Source organism: Callorhinus ursinus, unplaced genomic scaffold (genome assembly GCF_003265705.2).
Source record: "Callorhinus ursinus isolate GAN/ISIS: 27379988/994484 unplaced genomic scaffold, GSC_fseal_2.0 scaffold25, whole genome shotgun sequence".
NCBI classification, from domain to species: domain Eukaryota; kingdom Metazoa; phylum Chordata; class Mammalia; order Carnivora; family Otariidae; genus Callorhinus; species Callorhinus ursinus.
In genome coordinates this window covers 22,563,067-22,585,712 of record NW_027397087.1, presented here as the reverse complement: position 1 = coordinate 22,585,712, position 22,646 = coordinate 22,563,067, and the positions used below count along the sequence as shown (strand labels likewise).

The 22,646-nt window shown below is 38.8% G+C and overlaps 1 long non-coding RNA gene across 1 annotated transcript in view; it reads left to right on the top strand.

Moving 5' to 3' along the window:
• The window catches only part of LOC112833148 (uncharacterized), a 97,351-nt gene extending 75,115 nt beyond the window's left edge, over positions 1 to 22,236 (top strand). Inside the window, exons 4-5 of the long non-coding RNA XR_003210561.2 lie at positions 4,950 to 5,136; positions 21,148 to 22,236. This is a non-coding gene — a long non-coding RNA (uncharacterized lncRNA). The remainder of the gene's footprint in view (positions 1 to 4,949; positions 5,137 to 21,147) is intronic.
• The last annotated feature ends 410 nt before the right edge of the window (positions 22,237 to 22,646 follow it).

Here is a 22,646-nt window from a genome sequence, read left to right as displayed (position 1 = left end):
GTTTTACTCTGAGTCTTCTCTGAAAGCACTTGCAATTAGCTGTAGGCCAGGGTGCTTTATCTTTAACAAAAAGGAATGGAAAGAGACCCATGCAAAGGACTAAAACAGGTCTCAGGGATGTAGGCTTCTGATGTCAGTGCTTAAATTACTTTAAGACCATACCATTTGACTGAGAAAGCAGCCTAGAACTTTGGTGGAGAAACTGATGGGTTCATAAAACTGCTAACTCAAGACCAAGCAGAACAAGAATAAATTACATAAAACTGAATGAACTGATGAAGGGTGATTATGGTTTTTGTTTGGAAGATTGCTGCTGGATTTAAGGAATTCCTTTTTCTTTTCTTTTAAGTTATAGCTCACAACAATTTGGTAGATAATATTTTTTGTAAACAGAAATGAAACATTTATCTTTTCTCCCTGCCTGATTACTCCAGAATTCAGAAACTCTTACCTGAGTATTCTTATTTTCATGGTGCTATAATTATTTGCATAAGTTCCAATAAGAATCTCTCCTCCTTGAACAGGACATAGTTGGAAACATTGGTTATATAACTGAGGCTGAGTGGAATGTCATATTTAAGACTGATGTGCATAGAATCAGTTATGACCAAATAGTTTCAAGGAACTAAGGCTGACTTTATGGAGATGATGCTTACAAAGCCCTTTTGGGAAAACTGGGCTGGTATGGCTTACAGGGTTCGCAGCTTTGTCGGTGAGTAAGGAAGGTTACTTCCTGGCAGGCCCAGGAAGCTTAGGATATTTTGGGGACCTAGAGCACGGAGAAATTCCCCCAAATCTATAGATCCTGCAAGTGAAATCTGGTGGCAAATTCTTGTCTTGGCTTCCTAGCCTTGAGAGACTATTAAAAGTCTAATTTGAGTTTCTTTATGAAAAGTTCCAGCAAAGCAAACTTTCAAAGGTCTATGTGGTCAGTTACTCTTCTTGCTACACTTATGTAAATAATAGGCCGAATCTAATGTGACCAGACTCATTTTGTAAACAAGAATAATCTTACTTTGGTTAACTTTGGTGAAAAAAAGGGTGAGTGTAGAGAGAAATTTTATGTTACAATGAAAACTATAGCACAACTTTGTGGACTATCAGCTTCTAGTCCCAGTGATTGTCTTTGAGGTTTTGTTATATACTTACAGACTGGACTGAGTCCTGCCAACTTGCACATTTTGTTAGTCCCTCCCAAATACTCAGTTCTCCTAATTTTCTCCAGTATCTGGCTATACAACTGTCCAAAGGAATGTTTCCAATTTTTCTCCCACCTGCTATCTTGGTGTCACTAAGAACTCAAACCTGACTGCCTGGATCCTTCCTGGGATCTTAGGTTGTCCTGCAAGCTGACACTGGATAATGGGTAACCTTTAAGCCTGGAGCTCCAGCTGTGGAGGCCATTCAGGAAGTTTATAAAAAGTGCCACTTCTTCCATGCTCTGCTCTGGGAAATAACCATGACCCTGATATTATACCATCACAAGACATTCAAACTGCAGCCTAAGAAATCTACCAGATCATCACCGTACCCTCATTTCACCACCTAAAGATGCTTCGAGCCCAGCATCTAGAAATCTCAACTGGCTGCCCCTTGGACTCAGAAACTGGGTTTATAGTCTGCTTCAGCCTTAATCTTTATTTTTCTTTTATTTTCATAGAAATTTCCCACATTTAATGCCTGATTATTTGCACTCTCCAGTAAATATCCTCTACTCCCAAGTCCCAGCAGATGGTTCAGCTGGTCCTTATAACAAAAAGAGACTGAGCAAGAAATGGACTTAAATTGTTCAGAGGAAAGAAGAATGTCTCTCTTCCTTGATCAGGAGGAGGGACTGACAAAGACTTTCAGGCTTCAATCTTGGCCCTCTCCTTCTTTGGCATGCCTAGTCCAGTTTTAACAAGAATCCTGCTAAATAAGTTTATCAAGAATACCCCCAGCATTGATATCTAACCACCTCACCCCCTCCCACCCCCCCAAGTCTGGTCAAGTCCCTCATCCCTCACTGTTGATGTATAAGTCCATGACCAGCCTTTTGCAGGAATCCTCTTAAAAAAGAATCCCTGTGCTCTTGATGCCTCCTATCGGTAGTTTTCTATCCACTGACCCCCCCCAACTCTGCACTTTGTCTAATAAATGCCCGCTTGTCTTTGTTGTATTGGGAGTTGAATCTGATCTCTCTCCTATTGCAATAGAATCAGCTTCTATTGCAATAGTCTTGAATAAAGTCTCCTGGTAAAGGAGACTTGCCATTTTAACAAGTGTCAGAATAATTTTTTCTTTAACAGACACATTAGGAAAAGGGGGTTTCTTACTCAGTATATGAGCCACAAGAGACATTAAAATCAGCATCTCCTCTTTAAAGGTCATTTTGTGCTACCTCCCACAAGTTTTGGAATCCCTCAGACCTCAACTTGTAGCTCAGTACATCATCCCTTTCCCTGACTTTTGGCTGCTTAACACATTTCATGGTAATCACTAATTCATCACATGGAACTGAATAAGAACCATTTAATATGATTATCTTCTCCATTAAAGCTGTCATCATAATTAGAGCTGCATGAACTGTTTGCCAGGAATTATAACTTCTGCCAAGAAAAACTTGGGTGTCATTTTAGAAAAATTCTTAGGTGGGGGAGGAGGAGATCAGGACCATCTGTGTTGGGATCCAAAGCTGAATAATGAGAAATAAAGCCCCCTTCCCCTGCTATCTGCCAAACTCTGGCCAGCCCTCCAACTGGACTTTGCCAAAGACTTTAGAGTGAATCACCTTCCAAGGTAGTCCAAAGAGCACACCCTCTCAGAGAATGATAGCCTTGGAAAAGTCACCCTTTAAGAAGAGAAAAAAGACAGCAGCAAATAAAAATTAGGCCTTCATGCATAAGGCTCCCTAAAAGTTGTTCCAAATGGTTTTGTTTGCCACCCTACTGTTTCCAGGGCAACCACCTAAGCCAGGACAGAAGTAGAAGGAGACATGAGGCTAGAATGGGACCACCCACTGCAATTCTCATTTTATCCTGATGGCAAGAACCTTTATATCGACTCAAAGTGTTTGTCAGGCCTCTCGCTGTGAATCACTAGAATAACATTTTGCCCTGATGGAAGTGTGTCACAGGCTGCTGCTCCCACATCCCCCCATACTGAGGTGTTTTTAAATGGAACCAAATATCCCAGGGGAATTTTCTCTGCACTACTAGCATTGCTTTGTTGCACGTTTCTAGATTACACACTGTAAATTATAGATAAAATACATTATGCTAATTTCCTCCTGCATATCTTTTAGTTATTTTTAGAAGTGTCTTTGAAATTCAGCCTTTCAGGTAAATGTTCAAAATGAAGAGAAAAATAAAACCAATGCAGAGGGATGCTCAAGACTGAGACTGTGGCCACATCACAGCCTGGCACTTTGTCATGAGCATAACTTGTGTCCAGCAAGGATTGTAGCTGCAGAATGTGGAAGAAGCCCCCCTGCACTGGGCATCATTAGATTTGGGTGTGCCACCTGGTTCTGCAAGTTTCTGGATATGTGACTTTGGAGGACTTTTATTTCATTTCTCTAAGTCTGAGGAAAACTCATTTCTCTATGAAATGAGAAATGTTCATCAAGATCTCTAAGGTGCCTTCCACTTCTCACACTGTATGACACTCTGTGGGAACTGGAGTAAAATGCCTTCAAATCATGTAGAGCAGATTATATTGACCATCTTTAAAAAGAAAGAATACACTCAACCTGTGAGCATTAAAAAATTCAGTAGCACCGAAACACTCTGACCCACAATCTTCATGATCTCTTACTGCCCTGGGTGTTGATGATTTTTTACTTGCTGCACTGGACTGGATGTCTCTCATTTGCTCCTCTGATGGACTCTCCATTGTTCTCCACATGGAAGGTTGTACTGTGAGGACTACAACACAGGCTCTTGTCCTCTGACTTGCAGGTGGATTCAGTGAATGGGCAGAAAGATGAAAGGAGGGCAGCGTGTGAGGTTGCCCCCTCCCTGCTCCCTGCCTGTGAGGTCGCCGTGAGCTAGTTTCATCCCTCAACCAAGGTCACAGCTCTTGGAAGGCATCCTCGCTACCTAACTCTTAGTCTGTTTGGGCTGCAGTAACAATATGCCAGAGACTAGGTGACTTATGAATGACAGAAATTTATTTCTTCCAGGTCTGGAGCCTGGAAATCTGAGATCAGTGTGCTGACAGATTTGGTGTCTGATGAGAATCCACTCCCTGGTTGTAGACTGCTGACTTCTTGCTGTACCCTCATGTGATGGAAAAAGGGCGAGAGAGCTCTCTGGGGTCTCTTTTATAAGGGCACCAATTCCATTCACAAGGACTCCACCCTCATGACCTAATTACTTCCCAAATGCTCCACCTCTAATATCATCATATTGGGCATTAGAATTGCAACACTATGAATTTTGGGGAACCACAAACATTCAGTCTATAACAGACTCTTTCCTCTTGCTACTTCGGGTCTAGGGGCGGTGCATAACCCTGTGGTTCTCTATGCTCTGTGCATATCTTTAAAAATTGGTCTTTATTCAAGTCTGAATGAACCATCTATTGCCATCCTGTATCTTGACTGATACACTCAGTTTTTTGAGATACAATATGGCAATATTGAAAGGCCATGGTGCTTTTTATTTCAATATTTCAATTCACTTTGAATATGTATTTTCCCCTATAGTTGTGACTCTGAGAAAAGATGAGAATCTGTATTCAGTGCTGCTTACTTATGATGTACTTGACTTCTATATGTGCTTGTATTAGACAGGATTCAGAAACAGATAATAGGAGCCAGTCTAGTAGTTAAACAGAAAAGGATTGGAGGCAAGCAATCGGATGCTCACAATTAGAAGGGCTAGAGGAATAGGCTCTAGGCTGGGCTTCCAGGAATGACTTTCAGAAGACTACCACAGAGCTGACCTGTCTATCTCTTCAACATTCAGGAAGCTGGGTAATCAAGAAGCCCATGTTCCACCTGCCAGCTTCAAGATCTCACTACTTTTGCCAATTCAGGAATCAGAAAGTTGCAGCCTCAGTTGTTGGTGCCAAACTTTGTGTACCTGATTCGCACCATCAGGATGAAGGCCTGCCTTCCCTCCTATTTGACTCAGTTCTAAATTCACTTTTCACGTAAGTACATTTAATTGGTGGAGGCTCAGTCATATTCCTAGTTGCAAATGAGTATGGGAAATGTCAGTTTTAGCTTTCCAGCCTCTGTAGTATGGGAAGGCGTAGTAGAAGGAGATTGGGATGAATTCTGAGCAAGCCAATCTATTCTCCATCACAAGATGATTTCTGAAAGCATGTTTCAAATGCCACACTAAAAAAAAGGTGAACTTTGAAGATTAAAAAAAGAGAGAGACTAGAATGAAAATCTCTGCTTCAGGACTTACTGGCTGTATGACCTTGGGCAGGATACACTTAATACTCCTAGGGCTATTTTTCATCTGTGCAATAGGAGTAATAATGCCTACCTCCCAGAATTGCCATTCATTTATCGATCTCTATAAATAGATTTTTATTGATTGTTATATAATTATCAGGATTTTTTAGTTGGAGGTGACAAATCTAATTGATTGGTTCAGTCAAAAAAAAATTTTATCAAAGGATATTTGGTAGGTCACAGAATTGCCAAGAGGCATCAGAGCTAGCCTGGGACACAGCTACTGCCCCCACAACTCCCTCCTAGCACTGAGGCAAGTGCTGTTGCCAGCTCTGTTACCAGAAACTCACTAGCTTTGCCTCTGAAAGCCAAGTGGCAGCGCTGTCCCTCTCATTGGCAAAAATGGCTTCCACAAGGCATTTCTCCCTCACATTAGTCTCTTCTCAGAGGGTTTCATGAGAGTGTCTGGTGGGGCCTGGGTCACATGCTTGTGCCCAGCTACAAGGGAAGCTAGGGAAGCACGATTTCTGACTTTTAACTTGGGGAGGAAGGAAACTCCCTAACACAGGGGGAATGTTCATAAAGTGCTGGTCTCCAGAAAAATGTCCACCCCACCTCCTCAAGTGGCTAAGCAAAGGAGACTTAGCTTTTTCTCACTCTGCTTTCCTGGGCTCAAGTACCCTTCTCCCCACAAAGGAGGCATGCTGTTTCCTGAGAGCTGCAAATTTACCTTCTATCAGCCAAGCAGTCCCTGTGTAGAGAATGTGTCTCTTTCCCAATGATTCCATCAAAATCTGTGGCTGACTCTATTGATCTGACTTGGATTGCATAAACCTTCCTAAATCGTTCATTGAGCCAGAGAGATGGAATAAATTAACACTTCAGGTCTGGGTTACATGCCAGCTGAGCTGAGAAGTATAGGTTCAGCCCTTTTAGAACTGTTTGGCTCAAGCCTGGGGGAAGAAATGTTATGAAGGAAAATTGGGATGCTGGGCAGGCAAAAACAATAGTTTTCTGCTGTACTCTTCCTGATAGTTCAATATCCACAAACACACACTCTTCCTCTCATCATACAACATCATAAGTGTTCCCACTCATGATAGTGCAACTCTTCCATGTATACCCCAAAACTCCCTTCCTGAACTCTATGCCACTTATTGCACCCAGCTCTAGGGGCTCTCAGCAATGTGCATTTGATGGTTAATTTTATGTGTCAACTTGACTGGGCTGAGGAATCCCCAGATAGCTGGTAAAACCTTATTTCTAGATGTGTCTGTGGGTGTGTTTCTGGAAGAGATTAACATTTGAATCAGTAGACTGAGTAAAGAAGATCTCCCTTACCAATGCATGTGGGCATCAGCTAATACACTGAGGGCTTGAATAAAATAAAAAGGCAGAGGAAGAGTGAATTTGCTTTCTCTCTTTGAGCTGAGACATCCATCATCTCCTGTTCTTGGACATCAGTGCTCTTGATTCTTGGGCCTTTGAACTTGGATTGGGACTTATACCCTTGACTCCTCTGGTTCTCAGACCTTTGAATTTGGACTAGAACTACACCACTGGCTTTCCCAGGCCTCCAGTTTGCAGACAGCAGATCATGGTATTTCTCAGCCTCCATAGTCACATACGCTAGTGCCTCATAATAAATCTCTTTCTATGTATCTCTATATATCCTACTGGTTCTGTTTCTCTGTAGAACCCTGACTAATGCTGTTCATTAATCTCAGGTTGGTCCAGAATATCTCCTGCATATTGGCAACTTTGCCAAATGACAAATTTAACCTAAGCTACAATGGTGCAAAGAGGTCAGGATATACCTTAATTTAAAAAAAAAAAAAAAGGCCCATGTAGAAAAGGGAAGAAGAATCAGCTTAGAATGGTCGCTGTCTAACAGCGTTGATCACATCCTGCTTTCCAGGAATAAAAACTCTCCCTGCTTCAGTGATGGAATGAAATCTGTGGGTAGCCAAAGTGGCTAACTCTGTCTTTCTCTTCTGGTAGTGGAGACAATGTGGAGTGTCCACTGTGGTCACATCTGAGAAGGACAATGGGGAGGACTCATCTGTGGGGGTTATAGAGAAGAGTTCAGGGGCCTGGAGACTGCCTTAGGTTGGTCATCATTTTTTCCAAGAATACAATTTATTTAGAAATCTAGTAGGCTCTCCATCTATATCCAACAGAGAGAATGTCCTCTCTCATAGCAACAGGCCTTAGATCTATGCCTTTATCTCTAGCCCTTACTTATAATGCCTCCGTTTGAACATTTCCTGTGGGCAATAACAAGCAGTAGCTTGAGTTAGAAAAGACAGAACCAATCTGTGCTCCCTCATCCCATGTATGTCAGTGGTTGGGTTCCAAAGTGGGATTAAATGGAGACTTTATCAGGCAATGAAGACCCAGAAAAAGGTGCTTAGTAGTGCTTTTCTTGGGTCCCTTGTTATTTCCTTTTAAGTTTTCAGTATCCTGGACTTTGCTTCCACTAACTTTATCTTGGGGACGAGAATTCAGCTTTGCCAAATGAGCAAAGCTCAAGATTATCTGGATACTAACTCTCTTTGATCATAGCCCATAGATATAAGGGGCTTTCCTTAACAGTTCTGTTCTCTCTGCTTTCTGATGAGCCAGTAGTCTCTTACTTATAGTAACTCATCCCAGGCTGAAAAATATCCAAACTGATCTAACCAGATGACATTTTTCTACTGACTCTCCTAAATCTTCAGCCTGGGTAGACACATTGCCTGAGTCTCCAGATAAAATGTGCTCATGAAGCTAGCCATCTTCCCAGCCAGAGAAGGGGAAATCTACACTGAGTCCTGCCTCACCATGACCCTTCCAACTTCACATCACCATTCCAAATGTCAGTTGTAAGAGGTGCTTTCAGGAATCAATCTCTATTTGAATTTCTCCATAAACAAAAGAAACTCTAGCTATCTTAAGCCAAAATAAGAAATGTGCTCAAGAATGTGGGGTAGCACAAAGAGTTAAAAGAAAAACTAAGCAGCAGGGTGTGAAAAGAATAGAAATCACAATAGCTCTAAGTACCCAAGGGACAGGAACTAATGGTCAATCCTTTTTGTGACAGTATTGTTAGCATAAGTGATCATAGCTATTTTCTATCTCTTTGTTGTCCTACTTGAGATTTAACGTTTGGGAGACAGTCTGAATGGCATTCTTGGGTCATCCAACCACTCACTTCTTATTCAAGGGAGGGCAAGACATTTTGAATGAGTGCCTCACCAAGACTGTCAAGGGAATTGTTTCAAGGTGTTCTTACCAGAAAAAGATGGAATGCCCAACAGACAAAAGGCAAAGATTTTACTATTTGCTCACTAGGTGATAGGCTCTGTGCTAGTCTCTCTGGATCCAAAGATAAATAATGATGTTGACTAACATTTATTAATCATTTAATCAATGCCAGGAACTTCCTATGCGTTATTTCAGGTATTCTTTATAATAAATACTGTAACATACGTACTCTTATGTCTTAGGTCAGTCTTATGGGTTTAATTGTTCAGTTAATTCATATATTGAAGTTCTAACCCTAGCACCTCAGAATGTGACCTTATTTGCAAATAGGGTCATTGCAGATATAATTAGTAAGATGACGTCTTTAGAGTGGGCCCCAATCCAATACTGGTGTCTTTATAAAAAGAGGAAATTTGGACACAGAGATAAACACATGTGGAGATAAAGGCAGGGATTGAAGCAGTTGCATCTACAAGCCAAGGAACACTAAAGATTGCCAGCAAACCACCAGAAGCTAGGGGAAGGGCATGGGCATTCTTCCTCACAGCCCTAAGAAGGAACCAACCCTATCAATACCTTGATCTTGAATTTCTAGCCTCCAGAACTGTGAAACAATAAATTTATCTCATTTCTGTCCCCCCAGTTCCTTGGTAATTTGTGACACCAGCCCTTGAAACTAATGTAGATGAGCGCCCTCGAAGCAGAGCCTGAGATAGAATTCTTATGTAGGAGCTCTATTGAAAGAGTACCTTTCTAAGTTTCTCCTGTTTTCCAAAATGACCACAGCATTATTTCTGGTCCCATATACTTTTCATATTTCTTCTCAAATTGCCACTACTCTATCAAGAAGTGGAGTCTTTGAACTTGAGGGGATCTTATGAGTATTTTAACTAATAGAATATGGCAGAAACAACACTGGGTGACTTCCAGGTTTAGGTCATGAAAAGCAATTCAGCTATCATCTAGCTCTCTCTTTTTCAAGATTCTCTCCCTTAGAAGCCAACCACCATGCTATGAGAAAACTGAAATTAGCCCATTCAAAGAGACTACATAGAGAAGGACTGAGGTCCCTAGGGAATGGTTTATATATATCAACTGCCAGGCATGTGAGTGGTAAGACTTCAGATGATTCCAGTCCTCAACCTTCAAATCTCATAAATATTATGAAGCAGACAAAAATTACTCCCCAAAAGTTCCTGACTCACAGAATCCACAAGCATAATAAACACCAAGTTTTAGGGTAATTTATATTGTAGTCATAGCAACTGGAAGAGGTTTTAGTACCTAGGAGTTAGGGTATTGCCGTAATGAAACCCTGAAAATATGGGACTTTGGGACAGTAGATGAAATGTGAATGGGCCCTGAAGAGACTGGTGGAGGAGTCAAACGGCCTTCAAGAGGACTCTCAGAGAGGGCTTAAAGAAAAATAAGGAAAATCTTACTGGAAATTGGAGAAAGAGGATCCTCATTATGTAGTGACAAAATTTTTTTTAACACTGTAACCTGTGATAAAGTAGAAAATAGAAAATATACCTAATGGGCTGGGTAATCTAGCTAAGGAGATTTCTGGGAAGAATATTGAAGGTGCTACCTGGCTTCTTCTTAAAGGTGTCTCTAAAAAGGACTTCTACGAATCTTAAAGGTGTTATTGCTCAGAAACTTACTAGGAAGACCAATGAAAGAGAAGGGCTTATCTCAGAGACCTTTGGGTATAGATTTTATTTAGTGGAGTGGACTATAAATTGATTCATAAAAAAATCCACAAATATTTTAAAAGAATTAAATCAACTTGGACCGAAAGAGATAGAGATAATACAAAATGAAAAGAGATCTTTGGACCTCCAAATTTCCATGGGCAGAGCAGACTGAGAAAATTGCTCAGCTGCAAATGTGGACTATTTTCCATGGAAAATCAGAAGGTCAGAAATACAGAGGGTAGAGCCAAGAGCAATAGTGAACCATTTCCAGACAGTAGGACTGATCCTCTGATCAAAGAACTGACGATATATGTCCAGCTGGGTTTTAGTATTGCTACAGACCAGTGACTTTTGTGTTCTTCAGTGTTTCCCCTTTGTGAATGGCAGTGTCTATCACAGTTACTGTGCCTGTCCCATCATTGTACATTGGGAATGTGTGAGAGAGAGATTTTTGTCTCTTTACTTCATAGGTCTGCAGATCAAAAGGAACTATTCCCAGATAGCTATATTTGAGGAAACACATCCAAGGAAACTTATCTATACCTAGATCTAATCTAAATGACAATATTTTCCTTTCCCCTCTAAACACTATAAAGTGCTTGTCATATATGCTTAGAAAATATTTGGTAAATGATTACATGAATAAAAGAACATGTTATTCATTATACTGGAAAATAGACATTCTGGTTAGTAAAAATAACTATGGACTGGCATAAAGATAGATACATAGACTTAAGAATTTAGAAATAAACCCATACATTCTTGGACAACTGATTTTTAACAAGAACGCAACACAATTCAATGGGGGTATGAACTGTCTCTTCAAGAAATGGTACTTAGAGAACTAGGTATCCACATGCAAGAGAATGCAGTTGTACTCTTACCTCATACTGTACAAAAAAATTAACTCAAAATAGACCAAAGACCTAAATGTAAAAATTAAGACATAAAATTCTTAGAAGAAAACATAGGTGTAAGTATTTGTGACATTGGCTCAGACAATGGTTTTTTAGATATGACACCAAAAAGCAAGAGCAACCAAAGCAAAAAGGAAAAATGGGAGTTCATCAAAATTAGAAACTTTTATGCTTCATAGGAAATTATCAAGAAAGTGAAAAGGCAACTCAAAGAATGGGAAAAAATATTTGCCGCAATTGGCCTTTCTCCACAACGCATCCTTTACTATCCATTCTAAATTCTCCTAATGCTTAACTATTACCTCTACATGTTTCAGTGGCTAACCTGATGGTATGAACAAAATTCATATTCCTGATGGATCTGAGTCACACCTTTGGCTTTGATTACTAACCCATGAAGGTGACAAAATATATGGGTAATATACTAAAATCTCTTAAGGGCTTATATTTTGAGATGAGGCAATGGTTGGCAATCTATGGCCTGTGGGCCAAACTCTGCCTACCATGTATTTTTGTAAATAAAGTTCTATTGGAAACAGCCATACTCACTCATTTACATATTTTCTTTGGGTGTTTTCATGCAATCACAACAGAGTTGTGTGGTAAACAGAGAGAGCCTGTTGTCTGCAAAGCCTAAAATACTTACTCTCCCATCCTCTAACAGAAAATATTTGCTGACCACTGCTCTAAGGCAATCCTTATCAATAGGAAGTGGCATGTAAAAGGGATGAACCCTCAGATGGATATCATCCCAAATGCTCTCTTTACTTTGCTCCTTGGTCTCTTCTTACTAATTCTGTACTTTGAGAGACCTCTCAGCCTTCAAAGGATTCAAGATCTGCTGGGAAAAATAATTGTGGCAAAGTCTGATAGTTCTCTAGTATCCATACTACTCTTTTCAATAAAAGAACCCTTGAAATTTAGGTAATCACAGGGCTGAATAAAGTGCATTTCCCAGCTTTCACTGCAGCTAGGCATGGCCATTATGACTAAGTAATTGTCAATGAGATGTCACTTTCTGAGAATGTGGCAGATGTAAGGGTTATGCCCTTTGGGTTTGATTTTCTCCTTCTTGCTTGTAAGAATGCAGATACAATGATCAGCTATCCAGCAACCACCACGGACCATACCTATACAATCATACCCTAGTGTTGATAAAGAAGAAAACTAGAAGGAACCTAGTCCCTGTCAAATAGACATTTTATATGAGGGAATAACATCTTGAGTGTTAAAGCCACTGTGAAACTGGGTTTTCTCTCTCATGCTACACCACCTAATTTTTACAAATACAATGCCATAGACAGAATTATGGCTGTTTGAGAGCAGGGACCTTGTCTGCTTGAGTCATGGCTATATCTCCAGCATCTAGAATGATGCCTAGTATGTGGCAGATATTCAGTAAATATTTGTAAAGAAATATATGAATAAAATATTGTGATAAGGAAGAATAGAAAACCAACACAAATGACTGAGAATTATTTCCCACATCTAGAGAATTACTGTTTTTCATTTGTGGTTAACTATAAATAACACAAAATTTACCATTTTAACCATTTTTTAAATTGGGGTAAAATACACATAATATAAAATTTATCATCTTAACTATTTTAAGTGTATAGTCCTGTGGTATTAAATACATCCACACTGTTATACAACCATTACCACCATCCATCCACCATCCATCTCCAAAACCTTTCTCATCTTCATGGGTAAAAACTCTGTACCCATTAAACAATAAGTCTCCATTCTCCTCTCCTTTTAGCATCTGGCTACAACCACTCTACTTTCTCTCTTTATGGATTTAACTAAGTACCTCATACAAGTGGAATCATGCAGCGTTTATCCTTTTGCGACTGGTTTGTTTTCTTAGCATAATGTTCTCAGATTCATCCATGTGGTAGCATATATTAGAATTTCCTAACTTTTTAAGGTTCAACAATATTCCATTGTATGTAATACCGCATTTTGTTTATCCATTTATCTTGAATGGATACTTGGGTTGCTTCCACCTTTTAGCTACTGTGAGTAATGCTACTATGAACATGGATATAAGGAGAAGGTTCTTTAAATTTTCATATTCCTTAGGTTCTCTGATTTACTGAGTCAAAATCTTAGAGTTGGGAGAAGAGGAGTGGGGAGCAGTTTGGAAGATATATTTTAAAATGTTTTCTATGTGATTTTGACACATTGTGTCAGAGGTACATAGTATAGTCCTTGGGTTGACAATTGGGAGCAACTGATCCCACACCATAAGCAACTAGTCTAGAAATATTAAAAAAAAACCTAGAATAATGAGGTTTTAAGATATGACTTCAGTGTATTGTTAAAAACCAAGGAGAATTTGGATTAGGCAGAAATGAGAAGGGAAGGCATTTCAGATTGAAGAAAAAACAAATTTAGAGATATAAGCATTATGATCTTACTTTTTTTAGGTGTTCTTAACTATGGAATCATAGCTCATTCAAAATCCAAATTGATTCATGATATATTTTCATTCAAACATTATTGAAAACAAAAACAAAGTATTGTTTCACTAAATATATAATACATTTTGTTATATTGTGAAACTCTCATCAGAGCAACAATATTGTCAGCTTAACCTTCCCATACACAACTGTTATTTCTCTGGTATGAGGCTGGGACACCGGAAAAGAAAAACTGATGCAGAAATATGACCTCTTAAAGTTAAATTAATCTAAAATTGTCTTTTGACCATGAAGAAGTACTTTGCAATTTGTAGTATAACAAAATTATCTAAACTCTTTTTCCAGTAGCTGAGAGAAAGTCTGTGTGTTGAGATTTGATCCAGCATTGAAATGGAATTGTGAACATTTATCAGTTTGTGTTTTTTTGTTGTTTTTGTTGCAGCTTTAAGCTAGAGGAGGAACTTTGCAAGAAATCATGTTTTTTCCCAAATTATTCCATCTACATCTAGATCAATATATTGGTCATATTCTGCCCCCTTTGGTTGAGTTACATTAAAACCAATTTATCCTTCAACCTTTTACCCTGCAAAGATATTAACTCAGCTATTTAGTTTATCCTCTAGATAAAATAGTATGTGTTTCTGATATATCTGTTTTTAAAATTTTCATTTTTATAAATTGCTTGGATATAACCAGGAAAATTTCTCCCATCATGTCTTTAAAGAATTTAATACATTTTACTAACCCATTTTCATTTTGTAAGTGAACCAGTGATACTATAATTTTATGCTTCTTTTCAAATGCAATTTAAGTTGTTATTTGATGAAGTGTGATGTTAACTGAAACTTATTTCACAAAGAGAATGTGTTCCTCCTGTTGACTTCTTTTTTTAAAGATTGATTTATTTATTTGAGAGAAGGGGGGAGGGGCAGAGGGAAAGGGAGGGGGAGACAATCTCAAGCAGACTCGCTGCTGAGTTGTGGAGCCTGACGCCAGGCTCCATCTCATGACCCTGAGATCATGACCTGAGCTGAAACCAAGAGTCAGATGTTTAACCAACTGAGCCACCCGAGGCACCTCTCCTGTTGACTTCATTAATTCATTAATTTATTCAACAAAAGAAATAACAAAACACTATGTGCCAGGAAATTTATTAGTAAGCAAAAAGTTTCTCCCATGTAGCTTATAGTTATGTGAGAGACAGATTTTGAAGAAAGACTCTCATAAATAAAGGTAAAATTTCTATGCTTATAAGTAGCAAAGCTGAATCCATATTGTGTTTGGAAAGTAAACAATGAAGATCTGGTATGTTTGAGGACATGAAAGGCATTCTGAGCTGAGAATTAAAGGATAAGTAGGGTAGAAGCATAATATAATACTGGGTATACAGAGGTCAATAGGGTTTCAGGAGGAGGGAATGGCATGAAAAGAGGTTAAAGGTCAGCCTTTGGGGTTTGAACCCAGGGAGCAAATGCCAATGTTCATCAAGTTGTATTATGGCCTTTTGCTTTTTTATTCTGCGTGCAATGGTACATTCGCTTGGGTGGATATTAGCAAGAATCTTTCAGTTGCAAGTAATGGAAAACCCAGTCTAACTTGCCTTAAGCCAAAAAAAAAAAAAAGTCATTGACTTACATAATGATGAAATTCAGAGTTCAGACCTCACCCAAGCAGTTTATTTTTAAGACTTTTTTATTCTTGAGACAGAGAGAGCGTGCACACGTGAGTGGGGGGAGGGGCAGAGGGAGAGAATCTCCAAGCAGACTCCCCATGGAGTGCAGAGAGCGTTGCAGGGCTTGATGCCACGACCCATGAGATCATGACCTGAGCCAAAACCAAGGGTGGGCCACTCAGCTGACCTAGCCACCCAGCTGCCCCACAAGCAGTTTTATGCATAGGCAGTTGATGTCTTCATGCCCCTGCTCTGGCTCTCTGGGATCCCTTGATTCTGCTCTCACCCTTGTGCTGGATCAGTCTTCACTCTGGTACCATCATGGTCACAAGGCCAGTCAATGCTGCTGACTGGATTTGCATAAATCACATGCCCATGTTGAACTAATTCCTTTGACTAGGGGAATGCAGTATTTTAAGTGGTTTAGGTATGGATTAAATGCCCTTCCCTAAAACAATCTCTGTGGCTAGGGAAAAGTATGCCAGTTAGGGCATCCATAATTCTGGAGCTGGAGATGGAAGTAATCCCAAATCACTTGGGGGAGGGGTGGTTTCCTAAGTGAAATTTAGGGTGTAATTACCCTGAGGAAGTTGGACATTTCTGGACAGATATCACCGGTTATGCAGTATACTTTTGAGCAAGAGCACAAACAAGGAAGACCAATTAGTAGGTTAGAATAGTAGTCTAGTATGATGATAACTTGCACAGAGGAAGTGGCAGCAAAGTAGGGAATAGGCAGAGAGATTCAAGACACATTTGGAAGGTAAAATAAATACAACCTGATGATTAAATGCACAGGGGGAAGTGAAGGAAAAGTTATTAATGATAATCCTCAGGTTTCTGGCTTACATATAAATTGCATAAGTGATGGTGACATTATACTGATACCAGTGTATTAAAAGACCAGCTTTGAGGGACACAGTCTCAGTTTCAGATTAACTGTAGTTCCTTTTTTTTTTTTAAAGATTTTATTTATTTATTTGACAGATAGAGACACAGCGAGAGAGGGAACACAAGCAGGGGGAATGGGAGAGGGAGAAGCAGGCTTCCCGCCGAGCAGGGAGCCCAATGTGGGGCTTGATCCCAGGACCCTGGGACCATGACCTGAGCCAAAGGCAGACGCTTAATGACTGAGCCACCCAGGAAGGGACAGAACCTCATGAATTGAGGGACAGGTAGGTGACTAAAGGAAATGTGTATTTTGTGGGGAAGGGGAGTGTGGAGAAGGGGGGACAGTTACCAAGCAGAAGGAGATGCCGAGCATACAAAAGCAAGAATTGTTCCTTCCACTTACAAGATATGAAAATTTGTTCAAATGTTTTGCCCCAGGGGAAAAAGAAAAGAGAAAGAATTTTTGTTACTTTTCATAGCTAAGATTTAGAAAGTAGTTCTGAACCTATGGACATCCATCCATATATACGTTTTAAATACTCTTCTCATTTGTTCATTAGACAAAAGTAACTGAGTCCCTACTGTATGCAGGACTTTGTTTTAGTTCCAATACAAGAAGTAAAATATAAATCAAAGTCGATGGCTCTCATGTTGTAGTTTAGTTTCAAGAAACAGAGGTTCTCAGTATAAACTCAGGTATATGGAGATGGGAGTGAGTGTTCATTATTCTTAGAGCACATATAAATTTATAGAGTGATAGAATCTCATGGCAATCCAAGAGGAGCTGTAATAAAACACAATCTAATCCAGATTAGAATTGAGGGGTGGTTCTGGATCCAAAGGGTGATGCAGGGGTTTTTATATCTTCTCTCTAGTGCTCCACCATTTATGTGGTTCATATAGTGTTTACACATCTCTTTCCTTCAACTAAAAACAGTTATATATAAACATATACGTACGTATATATGTATACATATACTTCCAATTTAAATACCTGAGAAAAGACATATATTTGGCTCTATTAATCACTATTATGGCATTTGAGTAGTTTTTTGGTTGGGTTCCCACACAAGCTGACTTAGAGGCAAGGATTTGAGAGCTGATAGTTAACTTGGGAGGTTTCCTGGAAGCACTTTTATAGGAGAAGGGAATTGGAATAAGGAAGGGAAGGAAGCCAATACAGGATTCATTATTGAGCGGGTTACTGCTGTGGACAACTGAATTTCAGTCCCATGGGGGAACTCTGGGAGACAGTATAGAATATTTCTCAGACTTATCCTAATTTGGAGGTAAAGAAGTTGGATATTTGTCCTTCAACTCCTGTCTGTCTTTGCTGAGGGCCAATTCAAGGGACATTGACTTCCATGTACATGCAACCTGCCCTATTTCCCTTAGGTAGAAAGTGGCAGGTGCTTATAGCTGGTTGCTCTCAGCATTAAGTGGACCAGGAAGTGTGGAGGGGATATAGGCAGGGAACCAATGGCATCTGTTATAGGCAGAACCCTATTCTAGTCAGATCATAGGTTGATGGCCTTTGGGTCAGCATTGGCTAATCAGCATTGGCTCCTATAAGGATTGTATTAATGTGATGTTGAACTGTTTAGTAGGCTACTTTTTCAGGAGGGCTGTGGGCATGGCAAGAGCTATTGAGGTCTAGTACAAGGAGAAAGGAAATATGAAGATTACTTACAATAGCAGATAATTTATCTGTAAGTCTAAACACCTTAGCATCCATCCAAACATCAGAACTGGTAAAAAAAAAAAAAAGATGTAAATTAACTAATGTCATCAATAAGGTAAGAACTATGTTCCTGGTAATATATATGTTGGAATAATTCTTAGTTATTTGTCAGTTTAGGCACACAAAAACTGTTTTTGAAGCTCTGTATTACAGTTATGCAAATATGTATTAGTAGGTCCTGATTCATATAATAGAGAGGAAAAAGTCAAGAAAATGTGCTCATTATTTCCTTTCTTCAAGATTTAATCCAAAAGTCTTTCAGCAGCTGAGGGCAGTGGTTGTGGTGGGATGGCAGATAGTGTTGGAGGCTGAGCATCATAAGGGGGGCATCCAAGTGAGGAGGTGTCAGTGGCAGCATGAAATAAGGTGTCAGCATGAATGTAATGAGGAGTGGTCACATGCAGAGGTGGCAGCAACAATGGGAAACTAGGTATATACAGGCATATTGAACAAATATGTAAGTATATTGAGGATAATGGTTGCTGGGATTGTCATTAGTGGAGAAGTTAAGTACAAATTAGAAAACTAGAATGAACACTTTTTGGATTGTCAATATTGGTAAACTCATGAGTTTGGATGGATAGATAGATAGATACATATTGTTGTTAATGTATGTATACATATATATGTATGTACATATATTCCCTGGCTATGCACTCTGTGAGAGCCTGAAAATAACAATATCCTGATAGCAATGAGCACATTTAGCATCCAGAACTTGGTTTCTAAATTCCATTCTTCATTAAAAGAAACAAGGCCGAGCTGAGGCAGGGAAAGTACAGGATGAGCCTGGAACATCTTGCTGTGTCAGAAAGTAAGGAAGTGTTCAAAGAATGATGAAGGTGTTAGAAGAACATAAAAGCCAGCTTCCAGAAGCTCCCACTGGCCAACTCTGGAACAGTTTGGTCATCAAAATAAGTAACAATAATACTCTGGTTTCTCTTCAGATCGTATAAATCTTTCGCCTTTTACAAAATAAGTAACAATAATATGGATTATAAAATTGAGTAAAATAGTAATTCATGAACTTGTGTTAATATAAATAAATAATACATATAGAGAGGAGGATTTTCCTTATAATTAGTAAATATGGAGGCAATGATGGAATTTTAGAAAAACATGATTTAATAGCATCATAATACTAATAAGTTCAACAACAAAAAATCAACAGATGTTAAAACTAATGGGTAAAATCTGGGACACCTAGGTGGCTCAGTCAGTTAAGCATCTGACTTTTGGTTTCAGCTCAGGTCATGCTCTCAGGGTCCTGGAATCGAGTTCCACATCGGGCTCTGCACTCAGTGCATAGTCTGCTGGAGGTTATCTCCCTCTCCCTCTCTTTTCCCCCCACCCCATTACTCCCCCTCTCTTCCTCCCCTTGCTCCCGCACATACTCTCTTTCTCTCTAAAATAAATAAATAAAATCTTAAAAAAAAGAAAACTAATGGGTAAAATCTGATGAAGACTGGCATAAAGAAAGTCAACAAAATATTTATTAGTTAGAAAGTGAAAAAGTATAATTTTACAGAGGAGAAGCTTGGCAGACACCACTATAATCAAATGTAACTAAAGACTCATAGAGTGGAATATCCTAAAACAAAGGAGGTCACTCCAAAAGCAATAATCTCTTTACCTCCAAGGGTCAAAATTCCAGCCATCCTTGTTTACTACCTTCTACATTCTCCCTCACTGTCTCTCCTCAAATGACCTTCTTGACCAAGAACTCTATTAAAAATAAAAATGAGATCATTCCATTCTGAGACTTTAAAAGGTTTTTTACTTTCATACCTTCTTTCTTTTCACAAAAATTTCAAAACACTTTGAATGGAAATTTTGATTAATTCTTATTTTTTGCTTGAGTGTGGCTATGTGGTATAGAATGAGAATTGTGACCACAATACATGAGGTTTTGACAAGTTTTTCAGAGTAAGAAAATTACTGATAAAAGTCTTAGGAATTGATGGCACTCTGTTTTGACAGAGTTTAGTCCCAGAATTTATATGGCTACAATTCATTGCAGCCTATCTCATGGAGAGGTGGAGTCTATTTCCCCACACTTGAATCTGGGCCAGCCTTGGGTCTTTGACCAATAGAATATGGTGAACTGACATTATGTGACTACCTGAGGCCTCAGAAAGGTCTTGAAGCTTCTACTTTTGCCACCCTGGAATCCACCTGCCATATGATAAACCCTGAGCTAGCCTACTACAGAGGCCATGTGGAGACAAACTAAGGCACCCAGCCCCCAGCCTAAGTCAACTGAGAGACATGTGAGTGAGATTATTCAGAACCATTCTGCCCCCTCAGCCAACTTGCCAACTGCCTACAAACACAGACATCAAACCATTCAACCATGGAGAACAGAGACAAGTCTTCCCCATTGAGAGCCCTTCCCAAAATACCAATTCATAGAATTAGGAACATAAATAAATTAATTAATTAAATCAACAAACTATAGCTTGTGGGTCAAATCTGGCTCACTGCCTCTTTTTGTAAATAAAGTTTTATTGGAACATAGCCACACCCATTTGTTTATGAATTGTTATGACTACTTTTGAGGTAAAATTGCAAACCTGAGTAGTTGTGACAGAGATTGTATGGCCTCCAAAGTCTAAAAATATCTACTATTTGGTCCTTTACAGGAAAAGTTTGCCAAGCTTTATTTTAAGCCATTAAATTTTAGGGTAGTTTGTTATGCAGCAGTAGATAATGCAAACAATTTTTTTTTTGTAGGAGAGTAGTCAAGTCCTTGCTTGAACTGTAATTATTTTTTGTAATTTCATGTACACATGTTTGAGACCTCTGAAGGTGTTTAACTTTATCTAGACCAACATATACTTTCATATGAATAACAATGTCATTCTCCTAAATAGAATATGTTTATAATGCTGGGCACAATATCCACTTTCTTGATACAAGGTACTTTTTGAATTTAATAACCAGATAAAATCCAATATGGCTCTTTTGTACCCTCAGAAAATGCTTCATTTAGAAATTACTCATGTTAAAGTGATTTTTAACTTGATGTCAGAAATGAGCCTTGGGTAGTATATGAAAGTCTCTCAAAGTATAATAATTTAATTCACTGCAGAAAGCAACCTCTAAGTATTATTGCTACATTTTCACAACTTTTGCCTGACAGTTGGCCCTTATCTTTTTTTTTTTAAGGAAAAGTGAAATATTAGCCTGTCTTCAACCTTCAAAAAGATGAGCCACATTTTCTGACTTATACAAGGTATTTTAAAAAACTAATTTTAGGGATTGGCAGATCTGTGTAATCCTGGCTTGTTGAAAAGTATATGAATAGATTTCCACATGAGCTTGGGAAATATGAATAAATATAATGTGTAAAACACTGTCAAACTCAGATATTTATCTGTGTACTGCAGAAGTTTACTATCTATTTTTCTCTGCCTAAATACATGGCTAATCAGTTAATGCTAATTAAATGTTATTATTTCTGCAACAAATTATAAAATAAAATAAAAGTAAAGGAAGTGGGAAATATAGTGTATTTTTCCATGTAGCTGTGAAGAGATATGAAATCTGTAGCAGGGCATAAATGTACATGGTCAATTCTCCTAAGTCAGTTTTGAAGCATATACCATTATGAAAGAAGATGCTGGTTATACAATGTGAAACTGGGAGCCTGTATTGCCATCAGTATGAGTTACGATTCTGAAGGTCTAACTCTAGGTTAGCAATCAGACGTAAAGGACTTTCCTCCTAGATGTTTTAGATCGCCCAGTCAAATTTTAAGAAAAACCTCCATGATTCCTAACTTGATACCCACTTTTCCTGTATGCCCATTATTAATAACATATATCCAGTATTTAAAATTTATATTTAACAACATATTTTATTTTTATTGTCCTAGAACCAGAATTGTGGGATTTTAGGACTAGAAGAGACCTGACAGATTATCTGATCCACTTGTTTCATTTTGCATAAAAGGGAATTGTTTTTCTTTATATACATATGTGTGTGTGTGTGTGTGTGTGTGTGTATAAACTCTGAAGGACCATCTTATATAATACCATTTTGCACATATCTATTAACTATCAGATTCTAAATTCTTTAAAGTGGAAAAGAAATAATGTGCATCAGTGTCAGCCAGGTTAATTCACTACTTTACAACAATTTAATGAAGAAGTTGAAACTGTTCTGGTTGTTTATCAATTATAAGAACTTGGGTGAGAGTCCTGAAAGGCCAGCAATAAAATTCAAAGAGTTCTATAAATGAAAATAAAGATTAAATTTGTCAGCAGCCTTGTGTTGTGGTGTGATTATTGTACCCCTGTTGAAATCATGACCCCCAATATCTCAGAATTTGACTGGATTGGGAGACAGGGTCTTTAATGAGGTAATTAAATTGAAAGGTCATTATGGTGGGCCTTGATCCAATATGACTGCTGTCCTTATAAAAAGAGGAGCTATCACACACAGAGACACACACAGGGGGAGGACCATGAGGAGACATTGAGAGAAGATGGCCATCTACAAACCAAGGAGAGAGCCCTCCAAGGAAAATCACCTTGTCAATACTGTATCTTGGACTTACAGCCTTCAGAATTGTGAGAAAATAAATTTCTGTTGTTTAAGCCACCCCAGTCAGTGGTTAGTTATGGCAGCTCTCGCAAACTAATATACCTTATAAATATTTGACA